Consider the following 20,091-nt stretch of genomic DNA (forward strand, 5'->3'; position numbering starts at 1 on the left):
TCAGAGAGAGAGAGAGAGAGGAACACGTGGATTTGTAGGCAATGGGCAAGGTTGCAGAATTGGCGAGGCGTTTACATTGTTAAGACCGAAACAGGAAGACTCCTTCACAATTCTGGTGAATCGCCTGATGAAGCTGGTTGCAATCACGAGCGAAACGTCGTACTCGAATTGTAAGTGTTGTGGGTTTACTCTCCAACACATCGGCCGTGCTGAACTAATAACTAATTGGCACTTTTTTTTTCACGTGACAAAAGTTGCTTCTTGGCTGTGTCGGGTGGTGGCGGGTTCAACGACACTATTCTATTTACGCGATCAAACCCAGAAGAAAACCCTTTATTATGGATAGTATTGGTCGCGAAAAGTGACTGTTGGGAAGAGTAAGTGGGTTTGGGAAGGACTTCTGTGCTACAAGGGGTGATGGTCAACTGTGAAGGAATGGAACATACCCGGGAGGATGTGGATCACGGAGATGGAGCAATGGACGTCAATTGGTGTGCAGGGGGTGCTTTGTTGATTGTTAAATCACAGAAGCCAGAGATATGGTGACGGGTATTTCTTGCCTTCATTCAGCAGTCCAATGGCCATGGCAGATGTAGACGACAATGATGATGCTGGGACACATTTAAACATATTACAATGGCTTTTATTTACAAAAACGTCAATCGTTTTAACCATTACCATTATTTATGACTGCCCTACGACTCGGGTTATTTTTGTTAAATGGGGAAGACCGAGCCAGATGATTGGGTACTGTCAGCAGACTCGTGGAGGTCACGTGCTGAGCGTAGAATAGCTGCGGGGTTGAGCGGACAGAAGCAACGTGAGGCTGCGGTGACATTAACGACATTGCCTGCGATGACCTCCTGACCTTGATTAATTATGTATACCGTTGCAAGCTAACGTTGCGGCCAATGGCACGTCTTTACGGCAAATGAAATACTTCCATCGGCTTATTTTATTCTAGTCCATTGGGTAACGTGCCATTTTTATTTCTTTCATTTAAGGGGACATTTGAATTCACAAGTGCGCTTGTTGACTGTGACGATGATGAAGGAAATCATTACTCAGCAACTTCCGCTGTTCCAAAAAATTGGCCACCACAAAGTCAAATGTTTCTAAATCACCCTGCTAATTATTCCATAAGAGGCGTCACGTTGAAGGCAATTATTGTTTTGAAAGCAGGCCTTATTTATGGAGCGCATCAATCATTTCACTCGTGCGCCAAACTGAAATCCAGCGTGGACGAAAATGTCAGTCTGTCTGAGCACGCCCGACACGGCTGGTGTTTTAAGAGTGATTCTCACTTATCAAGAGAATAGAGGTGGACAACTTATTCGGTTCCAAACCCGCCGTCCGATGTGGCTAAACGCACTATGCCCAAGCAGAACACCACTTTACAATTAACATAACCACGGCTCGCATCTCTATACCGGACGACGCGTGCGGCGAAAATCTGTTAGCTTTGGCAAACTTAACCCGACGGAGTTGGGCTATTTTGTCTTGGGTTTAAACAACTCTGTGCAGCTCCCGAACGGGTCTACGTCTCTGGGGAGCTCTCCCAGGCGTCTGTGCGGTGTACCGCACGCCGTTCGGCATGTCCGAAGTTCTGCTCTGCGTAACCGGGACATTTAACGGTCGGACAAAGTGTAATATTCGAGCGATTTTGGAAATGTAGGCAGCATGGGTGTCTAATTTGTGCAATTGCGTTATCGTGAATGTTAGAGTAATGTGCCTAACCATCATTATCATCACCACCATCAACAATAGTGCCTTATGAACTGCTAAATGTTTGGCCTTATTTTCATATTTTCAAAACATTTTTAACCAACAGACTGTAGAACAACGCAGCCAACACATTTGTTTTATCCGCCTCAAAGAAGGGCCTTTGTGCGTCTGATGACGCTTCAGCTCCAAGTTTTGTGATCATCCAAAAACAGAGCCACACGCGCGTGGCCGCAATTGCGAAAATCCATCGCGGTGGTGGTAGCGGCGGGGGCTCGCTCGCCCCCTCTCCGTCTCCCATGCTCACGGTCTGCGACACGGCTCTCGAGGAGCCACCAACGCCCTGAGTCACTGTTTGCGATCTGGGAGGGAAGCCCTTCACTCAGCAAACCCAGCTCAGCGAGGGAGGGAGGTGGGCGGGCAGGAAGAGGGGGCCTTTGCAGATAGAGTGCAGGGAAGGGGGGGGCGGTTGGCGGGGCTGTGAATGTCCAGGGGCATGAATCACAGAGCTCCGGCCTGGGTGTGTGCAACAGATAACGTGGTTTATTTATTTACTTCCCCTCTCCACCCCGTACAGATTTTTTTTTTAGTTTTTAAGCCAGCAACCGAACCTCTTAATGCCTCCGAGTGATCCCGCACCTGTCACATGGCAGGATATTCCTGCCCTCTGTGCCCGTGTCTGGGGAACATGAAATAATTAACATGGGGCTGCCCAGCTGCGTGGGTCCCACGTGACCATTGGGACAGCACTTGGCTTTAGAAGAACTTCGGGAGATATTTTTTACTTTTTTACATACCGTACACAAACGCGCACGTACAAAGGACGGTTTTGAGAAATATTGGCAGGTTAACAAAAAAAGTGTCATTAACCTAATGCAATTTGTTATAGGATATACAAGTGGCTTTATTATGTCCGTGGTTACCGTTTTCACAGGAACGCTTAACGCCCCGTACGTACATCTGCGATTGACGCGAATAATTACACGAAAGAAGGACAAGAAATGATCTGATGGCGTTTTCAGAGCGGTCGGTGCACACGCACAAAGCGGGGGTCATCGCAGAACACATTCACATTGCACAGACACGACGATCTAACCCACAATCAACGAATTCTGCAAAGTTTTCATTCCAGTAAACATCAACGGCGTGGCAACGTAAGAATGATTAACAACAAACGGTTTGAAGAGGACGAAGAAGACCCTCCGACGCATCCAACAGCACTCGGCTCACTCGCGCGCGTACGATTCATTTGCGTCACGTGTTTACTTTGCACGGAACGTCTTCATCGACAAGACACAAGGGAGCGCTCCCCCCGATCTCAACACAGTGGGGCACAAAGACAAAGCAGCCCCTCCCCCTCCCACCCCGTATAGCCTTAACAGACTGTTGGGGCAAGTGCCGTTAGCGAGCACAGTCGGGCGCAATAACAATCACCGCCGTTCCACACTAAGTGGCGGTGACCTCACCACGGCGCTCGTGTCAGGCCACGTGTACTTTGAGACCACGTGAAGTGTCTAAGGCCCGTTGGCAGGAGATCAAGGGATGGACCCAGGTGCCATGGGTTGAGTGACTTCGCTCTCCCCACTCTGCCAAACTCTTTGCGTTTTAGACGCCCGACGCTCCAGCTCGTTGTTGTGAGCATCGCTCCTCTGGCATGCACGCGCGCGCGCACGCACGCGCGCACGCACGCGCGTTTCATCAACTCCATTCAACGCCAGCACCTGCCGAGTGAGAGAGACGTCATCACCAGCACACAAAGAGCCCAGCTCACGGGGACAGCGTCTTGAGACGGGATTTTAGAGAGCCCCAGTGACTCGTTCCACTTACGACGTTTCCGCTCCGTTAGCCTGCACGCAACGGGAGCGAATCGTCTTCCAATTTACTGCGAATCATCGATTCTTATAACGCACGATTTTGTTGCGAGTAACCGCACTGAGTTATCACTGCATCCTCATCTATGCATCATCAGCAGAGGGACAATTGCCATGTCCTGCTATGCTCCCACGCTCCCAAATCCCTCGGCAAATCGCACCGACCAGCGTGGGGAAGTATGGCCGAACAACCCCCAGGCGACCCGCACGGCGCGAGAGAGACGTAACAATGCACGGTGCGAAAAACTATGGTCCGGATTCCTTCCTCGTCCTCAAGGAGGTCATCGCTGGGCGTGAGGAATCTCCGACGCCGTCACTGACAACAGGTGGCCTGGGCTGGGAGGGCCTTCGGAGTGGCGCCAAGATAACCCCCCCCCCTTCGTTCGTCCCCAGCAAGGTCACGCCAACTCGTTTTTTTCCCCTCTTTTCCCATCGTCCCGGCTGTACGTCTGTCGGTGACTCACACAGAGTCGATCACCGGTTCCCCCAGTCACACCCCAGCGTCTCGGACCCTGCCGTGGAGTTTTTATTTTAACCGCGCGCTCTTCGGCCACGTTGTCCGACGTTTCGCTGGCTCCGTGCGTGTTTGCGAGCTCGTTCACGAAACTGAATTAGCACCCTCCCCCCCTTCCACCACCCACCGAAGAAGCTCCAATTGTGTCCCGACGTTTCGCTCTCACGTGCCGACCCCAACGTTCCTCTCCGCATGCCTGGGCGGGGCGGGGAACTTCTTCTGGAACTGAACAGGAACCGGAAGGAGCTTGGTAGAGCACGTGGAGCGAAACGTCGGACCTCATGCCGAAACAACACGCGGCACAAACCCGATAGAGGAGCTGCACTGCACGACCACAAACGCCTACGCAGCGGCATTAACTCAGCATCTTGTCTGTTGGCTTTTTAAATTTCCGTCTCCTCGTTTGGAAATTTTGTTAAAATTGCAACTCTTCAATTCATAGCTCTGAAAACTGAAAACCCGGGGGGGGGTGGTAAGAATGGGGGGGGGGGGGGGGGGCTGGATGGGGCATATTATTTGCACCACGATCCGCGAGGCTCCTCGTGTATCGCCCGTGGTTTAATTCCATAGCCGGCCTCTGACATTACCCAGGTGTCCTGCGATTAATGCCGCGAGCCACCACCACGAATGATTCTCTGCTCCTCCCGTAGCTGCGGAGAGTGGAGCAATTACTTGGTAAAGAAATTCGGGGCAAATTCTCTTCGAGAATTCTTTCCTTAACGTCAAGTCCTTGTTGACGTGGTGGTGCCGGAGTGCAATGGCTCTTTCAGGGTTGAAAGCTTCTTCAATGTCATTGCGATTTCTTATCATCATCATTGACGGCGTTCTATTGAGTTTAGGATTCAACTCCATAAGGAGGCAAATTTGCTTGGCTTCCTGATGATGGAGATCACGTATGAAGTCTTGAGCACGATACAAAGCAATGTACAGGTTTAGACTGGCCATGCATTATACTTATCAGTGAAAACAATCAATCGCTAGTTTGTGTCACTATTGGCAGCCTAAAAAATTATCCAACACGTTTGTCCGATTTAGTTTCACGTCTAATCAGAATGCACTAAATTGTGTCGAATGTCACTTCTCCGCCTTCTCCTCGAACATCGTTGGCATTTAAAATCGGCCAAAATCGGCCACAGTGCGTCTGTGGTGACGAATCCCAAACCCATGGCCCACAAGGCAACACAGCGGCCTGCGATCATTCACCAGCGGCGTTTCGTACATTCCATCCCTAACCCTCGCCCCGAGGCTTCTCTCCTGCAGCAGCCCGCAGACTCACTCGCCAACCTCCGCACGGACGCGTGAACGCTGCCGTTACAACTCTCCACCAACACGAAATAAGGCTCGGACACTCCACATTTTAACACGGAGGCTTTCGCGACCAATATCATCCAGTACAGGTTTTCTTTGTATTATGGACTCCACGTTCTAATGCATTGGGGCCCTTACAGCGGTGGCTTGAAGGTGGAATGACAAGGTCGCTGGAACTCAGTGGCGTGGTAATCAAGGTGTTGAGTGATTGGGATGAGAGCAAACATCGGGGAGTGCTGTTGTTTGCTGGAATGTCGTTGGACATTTTTTTTTCTCTCTCTCGAGAAGATATTATTATTATTGAGCAATATCTTACGGTGAGTGACGGAAACTCCGCATTCCACCGGGTGGAAAACAAGAGAACAAGGCTCTGGGTTACAAATTCCATTAATCTGTTGAGAATACCGCGTGTTTACTGCAGCATGAGCGGGGCGATGTATCCGGCAGAGTCTGGACCACGGGGTCAAAGCACAATGACAATGGAACAACCTTGTATCACTTCCCATTGCAAAAAATAATAATATAATGATATAATCGCTGAGAGTGTTTTGCTAAGGAAAATGGCGAGGGTAGGAAGCACTCCGCAGAAGGGAAATGAGAGCAAACTCAAAGCAATTAGAGGACAATTTAAAGCAGACAGAACGTATTGTAGTAATGCTGATTACGTAGGGCGCAGTGATACGATCATCTGCACAGCTGGGGGGGCTGGGTTATGTAACTTGATTCCATAGTTCAATTCTTTGGTAATTTTTTTGAGTTAAAATATCTGTTGGCTGACATTTGTTTAACTCTGCACGTTAATTTTGCACTTTATAACTTTTTCTGCTGTTCTCAAGTTGGCTGTTTATGATGTTTAACTGCGTTGTTACTGATTACACTTGCTTTCCCGTTATGACATTAGCTGTTGATCATTTTTACACTCGAAACTCAAATGGGTTAAACTTCAGGATATTCTGCCCGTGATGTTTAACGCTGCCGTGTTATACGTTGCCCAGGGTTCTTGTATAATGTTATTACATTAATATTGTTGTATGGTATTATATTTATATTTTTCACAGGTCTACCTTGAAAAGTAAAATGGGACTTGGGAACTCAACTGTCTCAACTACAGCGGCAGTAATTATTTTATCAAATGTCGAATCCTTCCAAAATCGTTGCTAAACTGTCAATGTTGAAATGCTCGCAAGTGTTCTCAGTTGTATTTTTTTAAATGATCAATAACCATCACCGACATCAATTACAGCAACAAAACAAAATTTGGCTTTATAACCGTCCAAACATGTTTTTGATCACATTAATTTAAAGTGATCTCTCTCTGATGAACATAGATTAATAAACAACAGGTGGACGAGAAAACCGGCTGTGCGGTTTTTTTTTTCTGTGCACCGTCGTTCCGTGAAACGGACCTTGACAATGCGAAATAAATTAAAACGCGCCGAAGGAACTAGAAATAAGTCAAGATTACGGCTTTGCAAACATTTCTCAATAAATGGGCTGGATTAAAAGGTTCCGTGCCCAACACGACTTTATAAATTCCAAAGAAAATGAGTCAACCAGCTGGCAAGCTTACTCATTTATTTATTTATTTCGCACCGTGAGCTCGAGGGTGTACGCGCGTGCCCGCGCACATTTCGCAAACTCCCACCAAAAAATCAATCCCGCTTCTCCCGCTCCCCCGCCAGGGTAAGATTATAATCGCGTAGGGAGCAGGCGACTGGAGATAGAGAGCGAGCGAGAGAGAGAGAGCGAGCGAGGCAGTGGGTGGGATGCTCGTGGGGTAGATGGAGAGGAATTGGCAGCGGCCAGCGTTTATTAACACCAATCATCTTTCTCGGCGGGGCAAGGCCCGGGGTCCGGCCCGGGGCTTTTGAGCGCCGCTGAATGAGAGTTAATTACACCACGCCGCGATTGATTGTGCGACCGCGCGCACGACGTGGCAAACTGGGACCTAACCAGACCCCAAGGGTCACTCGGTAATGCCGCATTCCCAGCCGCTTTTGTGGTGCGACGGAACCGCGTGGACCACAGCTTTTGTCCGAGGGGACCGCGTCTTCCCTGTCTTGTTTTTAATGCGAATTAAATGTCCAACCTTTTTGTTTGTTTAACCGTGTCCACCTTTTTTTTTCATCATGACCGGGACCCCCGTAAAGGGCGCACGCATTGTGCACGAGCATTGTGAGGTCGCGGAAATTCAGCAGAAAACCAATTGTCGGCATCCGATCGGCTTTTCCCATTCACCTCTTCCCCCCCCCACCCAACACCCACCCACCCTTGGGCTGTCCCGTTAACTATCGGAGCTGCACCGTGGACTTCGCAGTGGCTATACGAGAGCCCAGCGCGCACACAAGCAGAAACAGCAAATCTTTTTTTTCAGATTTATAATTTACACGAGCAAAATGCCCCTCTCGCAAGGGTGAAGAAGCAGCCGCCACCCAGATAAACCCAGAGTCGCCGGCGAATAACGAATGTCAACGCGTCTCTAGCCGTGAAATTGTGACCAGGGGCCTTTGTTTTAATGCTTCACACGTTGGTTGGCTCCACGCAGTTTCTGACAAAAAAGTTCTTATTTCAAAGTTCCAATATTGTTCAATTAACTTATTTGTCATTCAATCTCCACAAACCGTTCCTTAATATTTCGTCTCTTTTGTAGCAGTTCAGCATACAACGTTGCACAAACAATTATTTCGATAAATTATGATAATTAATAAGAATCATCTCTTTATTATTCAACTGCTGGATGAAGGCCTCTTCATGTAGGCCATGGAGAGGATGGGGTTTGACCACACTTCACCATACTGGTCAATGCGGATTGGTGAAGGTTCGGTGAGAAGGGGGTAAGGGCCAGGACCCGTCCAGATATCGCTCGCCACTGTTGCTGTTCGCCCTGGCTGGGAATCGACATCAAGGGCGCTGGCTTTAGAGTGCACGCGGTGTGATAACCGCTGCACTATTGCTCAGCCCCCCCCCACCGCCCCCCACACACACACACACACACATTTGTATTTAACATTGGTTTGAAATTTAAACATTTCTTTAACAGCTTTTAAATCACATACATACACTTGTTCCACATCAATACAAGTTATTTTTGTTTGAAGAAGAAAATTACAATGTGTGTTACAAGTAGGTGACAGACCATTATGAAAAATCGAATATTACATTACGGAATTTTCATTGTAATTTTTTTAAAACTGATTGTCAAAAGCAATTTCAGGCCTATTCTATTCTCGCGCAAGATGGCAGTGGGGTTCAGGAGCCGAGCGCCAATGTCGAGCTCTGTGAGCCACAGCGAGGGGCTTCCACTCCCTTCGTGACTACACTCATCATCACGGTGACTACACTACACAACTCATCATCACAGTGCCTACACTACTCATCATCACGGTGACTACACTACACTCATCACGGTGACTACACTACACTCATCACGGTGACTACACTCATCATCACGGTGACTAAACTACACTACTCATCATCACAGTGACGACACTACACTACTCATCATTACAGTGCCTACACTACTCATCATCACGGTGACTACACTACACTCATCACGGTGACTAGGAGATGTTGACTACCTCGCCTGGTCTACAGGAGGTCGTGGGTTCGATCGTTACCCTGACGCCTGCTGCTGTATATTTGGAGTCTGCGTCTCTCTCCCCGTGGTCGCGTTGAATTTTTTCCGGGTCCTCCGGTGTTTCCCTCCACATTTCCAAGCTTGCGTTTAGAGAATTTGGCTGCTATAAATGTCAACAAACCACGTCATTGGACTATTTGTGGCCAGGTCGCTTCTGAAAGAGTGATATATGCGCTATGCGCCTTGCCTGGGAAAATACCAAAAAAGTGAGTTCCTTAGTGTTTTCCCACAATTGTAGTACTTTTATTGCCATAGTAAGTTTTACATAGATTTTAATTTCGTAAACTCGTCTTCCTGACAAAGATACCTGTATCCTCATCGTGCTTGCGTTTGGTTATAAAAGTAGATATATTTGTGTTACTGATGGCCAGCTATTAGTAACATTACACCGAGTTATGGCTGCTTTTACAAACCCACCTGGAGCGAATGCATTCATATCAATCAATCGTCTGAGGTCACAAGTATGTCTTACATTACAAACAATTACAAATCACAGCCAAAGTAGTTGTTTTTTGCTCAAACCCAGCACTGAGGAGGTGCTCATCACCTGTTTACAACCCTGAGCCAGGGGTGGAAATTCAACGTTACTATGGCAAGGGCGAGTTTACCCAAAGGACAACCACCGTTGACTCCCATCACACAGTAGTACGCATGAAGAACGATGCTCAAAATAAGCTCACGTTAGCGTTGGCTGGGGCAACCAAAGGCGTACGAGTGAACGGAGAAACATTAACAATCATGGTGGTGATGAAGATGTAGTTGAGTGGCGCTAAAACCACCTTAACTGTAAGGTGTGAGAGAGCCTGTCTGGACAGTGCCTTGCTTTTTGAACACGTGATCCTCATCCTCCAACTCATCCCGAGTAGGACACTCTGCGAAAGCAGCAGACACGATGCCAAAGCGGCGTTGACGTTTAATTCACTTTTTCGAAAATTGTTTCACGTTCCGACTCGACCACGCGTGCCCCACAGACAATGCAACCGCGATACACACTCAGAGAGAAAGACAGAGAGAGAGGTAGAGAGTAAAGACAGAGATCCCAGGCCCGAGCCATGATAGGCTGCAACAAGTGGTGTGGTAGAACCCTTCCTGATGAAGGCCCGAATGCCATCCAATGTGGTGGTGTTGCCATGTCCACACATGGCCACCTTCGTGATGTTCACACACACACAATACTCGGTATGAATTTAAGGCAGAGTCCATCTAAGGGGATGGTTGAGGCCGGGTTCGTATGCCCACTCATCACCGACGTAAATCGTAGACAAGAATCAACCCTAAAGTTGCTGGGATCGTATCACCGGGGCGTGAACCAATAACAAACCAACAACAACAACCATCGCCATTCGCCACTAAGTGGTAGTGACGTCACCCCGGCGCTTGTGCCAAGCTAGGTGCACGGACTCCATCACACACTTTGAGATCTGTCATTCCGGCTTTCAATGACCACACTCTCTGCCACGCCGTTTAAAAACGACAACACCGTTTCTCGCGTGGGTTACGAAGCAGGGCTTCATTTCAGCCGGGTCTGTCCGGGTTACGGACGTCAGAAAACTCCACACCCGGTACACCACATCCAGTATGCCCCCCCCCCCCCCATTGCTATGGCCGGCGCATATAACTACTAGTCACGTGCGCGAGGCCTACTCTCGCGTCTTGCCAGCGGCGACCCGGAAAATATTTAGTGAGAAATTAATCCCTGGTTAGGAGGGGGGGGGGGCACTGGCAAACTCCGCGTCGGGGGTTGGTGTTGGGGGGTGATGGGGGGGGTGGTGGGTGGGGGGGGAAGAGGGGGCAGCACGGGCCCGGATAAATCGGCATGGCTGCCAGCCTCATCACGGGCCCCCTTCTCAGCGAGATTAGGCCTCCGTGCCCCGCTCCCACCGCGCGCCGTGGCTCGGGCCGCGGCGGCGAACAAAAGCGGCAAATACCTGAGTGGATGGCGGCTCTTCCCCCCGCAGCGTCTCACCTCATTCCAAAGTTCACGGCCTTTTTTTTGTTTGCCGTTTCCTCCCCTTTCATTTTGCGAAGCGCTAATGCTTCCAAATTAGCTCCCCGAGATATGCATTGCATTCTCCCCCGGCAAAGCCATTGTTGTGTGCGCCACCCCCTCCCCAGGCTCCACTCCCCATTTTTGTCATCGGCACAATAAAATATATTTTTTTGTGTTAAGTCTGCCGCGTGTGTCTTGATGGTAGAGAACAGGTGGCCCGTGCGGTGTTGGTGGCAGTTTCTTTTTAAAACTTTTCAAGATTCGAAGCTGAAAACTCGGGCCGTCACCTCTGCCGGCGAGGATGGGGTTGCTGCATGTACATGTTGAACTTCTTCAACATGTACATCGGAGGTGTGGACCGTGCACGCATAGCTCAATAGAATGCACCACTCAAGACCCTTGAACAATATTTTGCACGTCTCGATAAAACAAAGCCAATGCATCCACGGAGAAATCTGCCTTGGGGGCAAGTCGATTGAAAAGGCAAGGTTGTAGAGGGGTCTTGGTAGAAGAGGGGCTTTACTTCTACAATATTTTATCTTTTACTAAAACAGATTTCTATTTTGTAGGATAGGCCAACCAGTGGGATTGACTGGAGCTCGCACTCCTGATTTCAGCCACGTGCCAGTGTTGTACATTTCACATTGCTGTGGTGCGGATGGGGGGTTGGCGAGTTAACTCGGTGTTAACTTTTCCACAAAGTGGTGTTATTTTATCGACCTCAGAGGGATTGATGATGGGCTGTATCAACCATCAACCAGGATTTTAACGCGCGACCTCCTCCGTTGCGAGCCGCTCGCTCTTCCACCGAGTCAGCTGCCAGCCTCATCGCGTGGCCATCATCTCAACGAAGCCACTACCTCCTCCACCACCACCACTCTCCTCCATCTTATCGTCGTCCTCCTCTTCGTCCTCACAAAGCGATGGGGTTGGGGGGGGGACGACACACGAGACGAGAGAACGGGGCGGCCGTGCCGCGCCTGGTAGCGTTTAAGACAATAGCTTGAAGCGATTAAACAGCGGAGGGCAGTACGGGCTCCCCCTTCACAAGAACCTCCTGGGCTACCGAAGTCAGCCGGGCAATTTTACACTTGACCGGCCTCAACCTTCTGTTTCTGAACTACGCCTTCCGCGCAATTAGTTTGAGGATATAAAAGTGACATGCAAACAGCAACAAAATATCTGGTAGCCATTATTCGCAATTAATGATAATTGGAGTTGTATGGCTGTGTCGCGCACTGGGCCACAAGGCTTAGAGCCGAGAGAGACTCAAAGCCCCCCCCCCCCCCCAGTTGAGTTGGGAGGGTGGTGGAGGGGGGGCGGGTTTCAGATTTTTTTTGGGCCCAAAAAGTAAACTTTATTTGCCGGTTAGCTTTTATAATTAAGTATTGGAAGAGATGAAAAATTATGGAAACATTGTCATGCTGATGCGTTTTGTCTTCAGTTCCTACATTTTCACACTGCAGCAAAACTAGCAATAGCTACATATTTATGTTATAGATTAAAAACTCATTTATTTAGAACTGCTTTTGGTGTTTAGTCTGTTGTCCACCCCCTGCACCTCCGGTGAACACGGTTGGCTTGGTACGGTACGAAATAAGTTCAACATACATACGTGCATGTACAATTAAACATCACAGCAATGTTCTCTTAAAACCCTCTTATCGTGGCTGGCAGACCTCGACATTGGCATCGAGTTCCCGAGTGTCGTGCTGCCATCTCATCGTGCACGGGAACAGAATGGAACAGCGAAAGTCATGGCGGAAAAATGTTAGAGAGGAAAAGCCATTGAAGTCCACACGTTCAGTATATAAACAGTATAGACGTTCCTGCAGTTCTAAATACATAGATTAAAAATTAAACATAAAAGAGCATGCGCTTATATACTCATAACTACGATCCATATATATATGTTTCTCGTATGTTGGTGCTAAATATAGACATGGGGAGTCTCCAGTCCCCGGTGGCAGGAGGAAGAGGCGCATCGTCATCGGTCAGAATTTAAAATCGACGAATTGGCACGCTACAAGTAATAGTCGTAATACTCGCGATATCTGTGTGAACGTGACGGAACTCTCCGTCGGGTGGTGGAGGGGTATGACAGGAGTTTTGGTTGTTTAAACTATTACGACTCAACGTGTCTCGTTTGCATGCGGAGACAGAGTCGGCAGCATTTGTTGTTGAATGGAAGCCGTCGCCCGCGAGGCCCCAATGAGAAGTCCCCCCGCTGCGTGTGCACGAACCTGGCCATAGGCGCTCTTCTCGGAGGGTGGTTGAGATGGAATCAAAGGGCACGCCCCCCCCCCTCCGTCCCCCCCCCCCTCCCGTGCACCCCCCTCCGTCCCCTCCCGTGCCCCCCCCCACCCCCAAAAAATAAATAACAAGGAGTGCCGCGCAACGCGTGGAGGGCAGGCAGGGAAGATGGATTGGGGTGTGCGACATTCACAAAGGATCGAAGTCGCACCTTGAAGACATTTTCTCGCACACGAGGTGCTCTAATAGTAATAATAAGAAGAATAACCGTCCGCTCGTATTGCGATCGTGGGTCCACGGCCCGGCGGCTGGCGTAATGGATGCCATGCAGCGGCCAGCAGCAGCAGCAGCATGCCCCTGTTGTCATCATTAACACATATTTGTGGGTACCTTGAAAGGACCGGCGAAAACGCCATTAAAGCGCGCGGCTTGTGAAGCGTCAAACTTTATTGCGTGTGATTTTTCGTTCCGTCTTTTGAAGATCATATACAGTTGCCCAGATAAAAAAAAAATGTCAAGAGTACGATTCGTCTTAAAGTCACTCTTTATCGTGCCCGTCGCTTGAAGTCCGTCGGAGTGAAAATTCATGGACTCTGCTCGTCTCTGGGTGTCGGAGCCCTGGGTATGGAGCGCGCTAAATGTCTGCAGATTTGGAGCAATAAAAGGCCTTTTTTTATTACGGCACCAGAAGTTTTTGAGCCAGACTCTACTGAACCAGAGATGTAAAAGAAGAGACGATAGATTGATCTCTTTCAAGTTTAAGAATGTACAAAAAAAACTGTGTGGATGGTGCCAATTTGAGTCATCATTATGCAACTGTTTTAGCGTCCCGAGAATACTCGTTATGCAATCTATAAACATCAACTCCTTGCCAGAAAAGCGCCCATATATCTGATATTTTTTTCCAGTATATTTAATCTGATGATGCAATACATATAAATAATGAGTCTGTGTCCCGTATGAACATGTAAAATAATTACTGTATTTGGTATTTAAAAAAATAAAATATCTGCACCCAGTCTATTAAAATCCCTCACGAGCGTTTATAATAATTTCCGTTTCCAAATCAGAAACGCAAACAAAGCGTACACAAATTATGTCGTCACACTTTGGAGGAAGCCAGCCTCACCGAGTCTCCAAACTTATCTTTCGAGAGGTCCCTGCCACAGTGGCATGTTCGTATAATTCCACGAACGATCGCACGCGCGCCTCTGTGTGGCAGCAAAACCACAGAGCCCGGAGAAAACCCTGAGCGTGCTAGAGGGGCCGGGTGGCACTCAGCACTGCCTTCTCTTGGCATCACCGCACGGGCAAAACGCCCGACAACTCCAAGAATTAGCCAGCGTCAAACCTGCTTAACTTCCAAAATATAATGGTATATTCACAATTGAAAATATATATCATTGGTGGCATATTCACTGGGGCTTTAAAATATATATTTTCACCCACATTACTTGCTCTGTTCATGTTTCTAGGACCTAGGCTCTAATGTTTTTGCCTAGATCCTTGACCCAGTCTAAATGAGCTCTCAATATTTATTTATTTATTCAAGTGGCTTATCTACGTCTATTGCATCACATGCTCGTGATACATGGCGGTGGATTGACCGTGGCTACTGCCGCTGCTGGTGATGATGATGATGTCGCTATCAAAATCTGTATGTGCAAAAACAAAGATCTCCCGGATCGCCATAACAGACTTTTTGGAATAAGTGCTGTTAGCGAGCACCTATGAAGGCCGACCCGGCACACGAGGAGGTGGGTGGCCAGCACTATCCCGTGCTGCCTTTGTCTCCCCAGTGGTGATGTTTACCTATCGCGCACCAGGTACTCATATTAGACCGAATCGACCTAGAGGAGAGGCCTAGGACCGTTTCAGATAATCATCACCGGTGTGGTTGGCCATGAGCAGGCACCGAACTCGGGTTTGCCTGCTTCGTGGCACGGTGCTCTAACCTTCACACCACCCGCTCCCCATCAACACACACACACAAACACACGCATGCACACGCGAGCTTAAAACCCGACCCAAAAAAAAAATCTGTTTAAAATAGCGTTCGCTTTAATGCCCTTTCAAAGGGGAGCCTTCGCGCTTGTATTGTTCGGCATCTGCAGGCATCTCCCCCGCTGTCACGGAGCCCCTTAATTCCCTCGAAACTTTAATTTTCTCCGGCCAGAAGAAGTTAATCAGGGAACGGCTGAAAAAAAAAGAAAGGCACGGTCCGATCGCCTCTCTGAGAAAAGGGCACTGTGGCTAAAGAGAGAGGGAGGGAGAGAGAGGTGGGGGGTGGGAGAGGAAACAAAAAAATAGGGCCCAGGTGTGAAGGTTTAGGAGAAGAATGTTAGGAAGGAAAGGAATAAAGGAATTACATACATATATATACACAAGGAGACTGCGATCGAAAAATCCTGATAGGATGAGAGGAACAATGGAGGGACATGTGGGGCCGCGTGGCTTGGGTCACCGTGGAACCCCGTGGGGGTGGGGTGGCCCAGACGATGCCCAGAGAGGAGGCCACTCAGGGAAGGGTTTTGGAGCATCAGGCGAATTCCTCGTGTAGACCTTCACCATCCACCACTGCCACCGCTATCATCTCGACAGCCTCCATCAGTGTAATAACCTTTAGAATTATAACCACGGATCAACCCATTGCCACCAATAATCTATATAAACTGCCAACATCGCCACCGCCAATACTACTTATAGCCATCATCATTGTAATAATGACTAAAAGACAACAACCGCCATTCGCTAAGAAGTCGCGGTGAAGTCGCCACGGCCCTTGTGCCAGGCTATGTGCACTTCAAGGCCGCGTGAAGTATCGAATGCCTGCTGACAGGAGGTCACGTGACAGACCCAGGTGCCATGGGACAACTGACTGAGATGACTGGCAGATGCTAACATCACATAGCAACCACAATCACCAACAATGCAATCAATACCACCAACTCCACCAACACTACTACAGCCAAAGCCATGGCAATAATTACTAACGCAACAACAACTGCCATTTTTCGATTTAAAGCTTTCGTGACTGCAGGGATTCATCTTCTTGGTTCTTTCGGTAAAGTCACGTAAAAGGGAAGTAATAAAATAATAAAAATAAAACATAATAAAATAATTCTCACGACGCTGTCTCCCCGACAGACCTGGTCTTCATCTGAGGACGGCTGCTTGCGTTGTGGCCGAAACGTCGTGAGAATGATTTTATTATGTTTTATTTTTATTATTTTATTACTTCCCTTCTACGTGACTTTACCGAAAGAACCAAGAAGATGAACAACTGCCATTTGCCACTAAGTGGCAGTTGCATTACCACGACGCTTGTGCCAGGCTAGGTGCACTTTGACCCTAACCATTTAACAGTAGCCACTACTACCAACAAGACTACCAACACCACCACGATTAGCAACATCACTACTATCACTGTAAATTCTAGAATCACCATTATCACCACTACCCCTACTACCACCACCGACATTACCAACACACTACCACCATCATCATCGACATCACCCTTACTTCCACCTCCAACTCTACCATCACCATGATCACAACCACCACTAACACAACATCACCACCACCACCAACACCACCACCTTTACCAATATCAACATTAACCCCACCACCATCACGATCCACCTCGACTACCACCATAATCACCAACACGACCAGTAACCGTCACCATCAACAATGGAAATACCACAATGATAATCACCACCACGTAACCAGCACCACCACCACCACCTCCTTACGCAAATATACGTAATTTTATGAAAGATGCATACTTTGTGAGAGTTCTGCATTCATAATCTATAATGAATGGAATTAACAAAGTAACCCAGCCCACAAGCGAATCTCATGTGTAGCAGATGTGACTTAACAACTTCACTACCACATCTTGACAGTGACTTGTGCATTTCATTTAAAAGACACCGTTTAAGTTGAGTAGGTTCTAGTTATACGTCATGACATTTCATCTCCACTTCCAAAGTCGCCTCGAACAACAAAATAAGCAAACAAAACAAATATATCAGAAAACAGCCGTATATTGTTTAGCCGCACAAATGAATGATTTAAAATCACGCGAGCCACATGGTCTTGGTAACCGTAACTTCATTCAATGGCTGTACACCGCGATGGCGAGGAGTGTGTGTGTGTGTGAGCACGCTAATGTGTCATTACGAGTTAACTCCCCTTGGCCCTGTCGCGACTGCCGTTGCCGAAACTTTCACACGGGCATCGAGTTCGCTCGCTCAGAAGAAGCTTTGCACCCTCGCTCGCTCACAATCCCCGCGTTCTGTGTGTGTATGTTGAACTCTTCTCCTCAACGTACGTAGCGCCAACCGTGCTGAATCTGGAGGTGCGGGGAGAAGGGCAAACTAAACGCAAAAAGCAGTTATCAATAAGTGACTTTTCAATCTGGATTTTAAAGTGTACTGCTCCCAGTAGCGTCTTAATATCGGAAGGAAGAGCGTTCCAGACGGACGCAGAAGCGCATGTGAAAGCGCGCGATGGATTGCAAGTCCATGGGTGTCTGTGTGATGAGTCGATGGGTGTCTGTGTGATAAGTCGATGGGTGTCTGTGTGATGAGTCGATGGGTGTCTGTGTGATGAGTCTATGGGTCTCTGTGTGATGAGTCGATGGGTGTCTGTGTGATGAGTCCATGAGTCTCTGTGTGATGAGTCGATGGGTGTCTGTGTGATGAGTCTATGGGTCTTTGTGCGAGTCTATGGGTCTCTGTGTACATGTTGAACTTCTCTCGCAATGTGCGTGGCCCAACCGTGCTAATTGGGGAGGTGCGGGGGAAGGACAACAAACTAAACACTGAAGCAAAGACATTCACTCTAAAGCAACGAGTTTGACTTCCCCATCGCTCAGCGCAAGAAGGAAAGGCAACAAACTCCACGTGGCCGAAGCCTCTTCAATCCTCGCGAATCATCGTTAAACTTGACTCGAGCACGCGGTCCTTTCTCCCCATTAACGAAACGGCCGTTGCACAATTTCATTTTTATTTTACTCCCCCTTTACAAACAAGAACAACAATCAAACAAATCCGTGGCGAGCTCAAGCGGGCCTCCGTTTTCGCGCGATGATTATCGCCCATCCCCTGGCCACGCACCGCATCGAATTTCGCCTCCCGTGGTCGCGTTTGCCTAAACGGCGGTAATTAATTTAGCGCCCAGTCCCCGTAATCTCCGCCCGACTCCACTCCAATGCGCCATCGTCAAGGACTCTTGACGGCGCTTCGATTCCTCGCTCGCGGTAGGTGCGCTCAGTCCTCCACGGTGCTGTCGAGCGCTGGCGATGTCACACGGGGCAGGCATGCTCATAGGCGGGGGGGGGGGGCATGTGCCCCCAGCCTCCTCCCCTAACAACAACAACAAGCCACCAGGCGCCAGGAACTTTCTGGACGGCCCTGGAGATGCATTATACTGGCTCACATCCACCCCAAAGGACTGCAGAGACAAATGGTGATCAGCGCATTAATCAATAGCACTGCGGCCTGAGAATGAACGGAACATTGTAGGGTGACGTTTAAGGCAATGGCCCCTTTTTCATAGCACAAAAAATGATAGCCGATCCGGATCCGTTTCAGGACAAAGAATGTAACCGGTTCCAATGCACACATTTTACATTATTTTACGTTTCACGAAGGCTTTGATTTTTCTCAGCGTTTTCACAATTGTGTTCCAATTGTGTCGTGGACGGCAAGTAAAGTTTGTGTCTATTCAAAGAATGGCCCGCAGAAGCAGAAACTACAGAACGACTTCTGAGATCCTTTCAAGAGGTAGCCTCTCTTAGCCACAAATTGCCAGACCACAAGCAATTCACCATTTCTCACCACATGGCACTCAAACTTACATTAGTTTTTTTTTATCAACAGAGCTAATATATATGTTTTAAGTAACTGAAAAACCAAACGTGACTTATGCAGTTATTGGTGACTAAGTTGAGACCATCAACTCACTACACTAGACAGATTTCTAATCATCATCATCGCGATCCACGGGTGGTCAAAACTTTGGAATAGAACTCAGGCTGTCAGTGTTCTGACCCCTGACCCACCCAGACACCTCTTACAGTTAAGTGTTTTTAAATGGCATTGCCATGTTTTGATAAAGATAGTGTCGTGTTTCCCAGCATCCATTCCTCCGGTCCGGCCAGGCCTGCCGTTCCACATGTGCCAATCTCATTTATTGCAATTCAAATTAAGTTGTCACTGGCTGAGACGTAGCAACGCAGACTCCGCATTAACGAGCGCCTATTAAATTCAGCATAACACTCGGTGACGTTGGCGTTTGTCACGACTGCACCTGGCAGGTTCGGTTCTCATCAAGGTGGTATCAATCTAGTCAACTTATAAGTGGCCCAAACTGATGACAGATAAATGACACCCTTGGTATCGTACATCACCAGGAATCTATCCCAGGTCACGGTGACTATGGCACAGCGTACACACCACTGCGACACGTGCATAACGAAACAACGCACATGCACGAATCTCAAGCTGAATGACGTTATTACCTACACACCGCAAAAACAAACATCCCCCATATAGCCTTAACAGACTGTTGGGGCAAGTGCTGTTAGCGAGCACCTATGAAGGCCGGCACGGCACACGAGGGGGTGGGTGGCCAGGACCACGCCCGGCCGCCTTTGTCTCCCCCAGTGGCGCCAGGTGCTCATTTGAGACCGAGTCGACCTAGGGGAGGCCCAGGACCGGTTCAGATAATTGTCACTGGCGTTGGTGGCCTTGAGCGGGAATCGAACTCTGCTGGGCCGTGTTCGTAC

The 20,091-nt window shown here is 48.5% G+C and overlaps 1 protein-coding gene across 2 annotated transcripts in view; it reads right to left on the minus strand.

Annotated features, from left to right (window-relative positions):
- LOC144945017 (histone-lysine N-methyltransferase MECOM-like) overlaps nt 1–20,091 on the minus strand; it is a 247,443-nt gene that overhangs the window by 187,341 nt on the left and 40,011 nt on the right. The gene's annotated exons all lie outside the window — the stretch shown is intronic.

The sequence above is a fragment of the Lampetra fluviatilis genome, chromosome 36 (assembly GCF_964198595.1).
Source record: "Lampetra fluviatilis chromosome 36, kcLamFluv1.1, whole genome shotgun sequence".
Lineage (NCBI taxonomy): Eukaryota > Metazoa > Chordata > Hyperoartia > Petromyzontiformes > Petromyzontidae > Lampetra > Lampetra fluviatilis.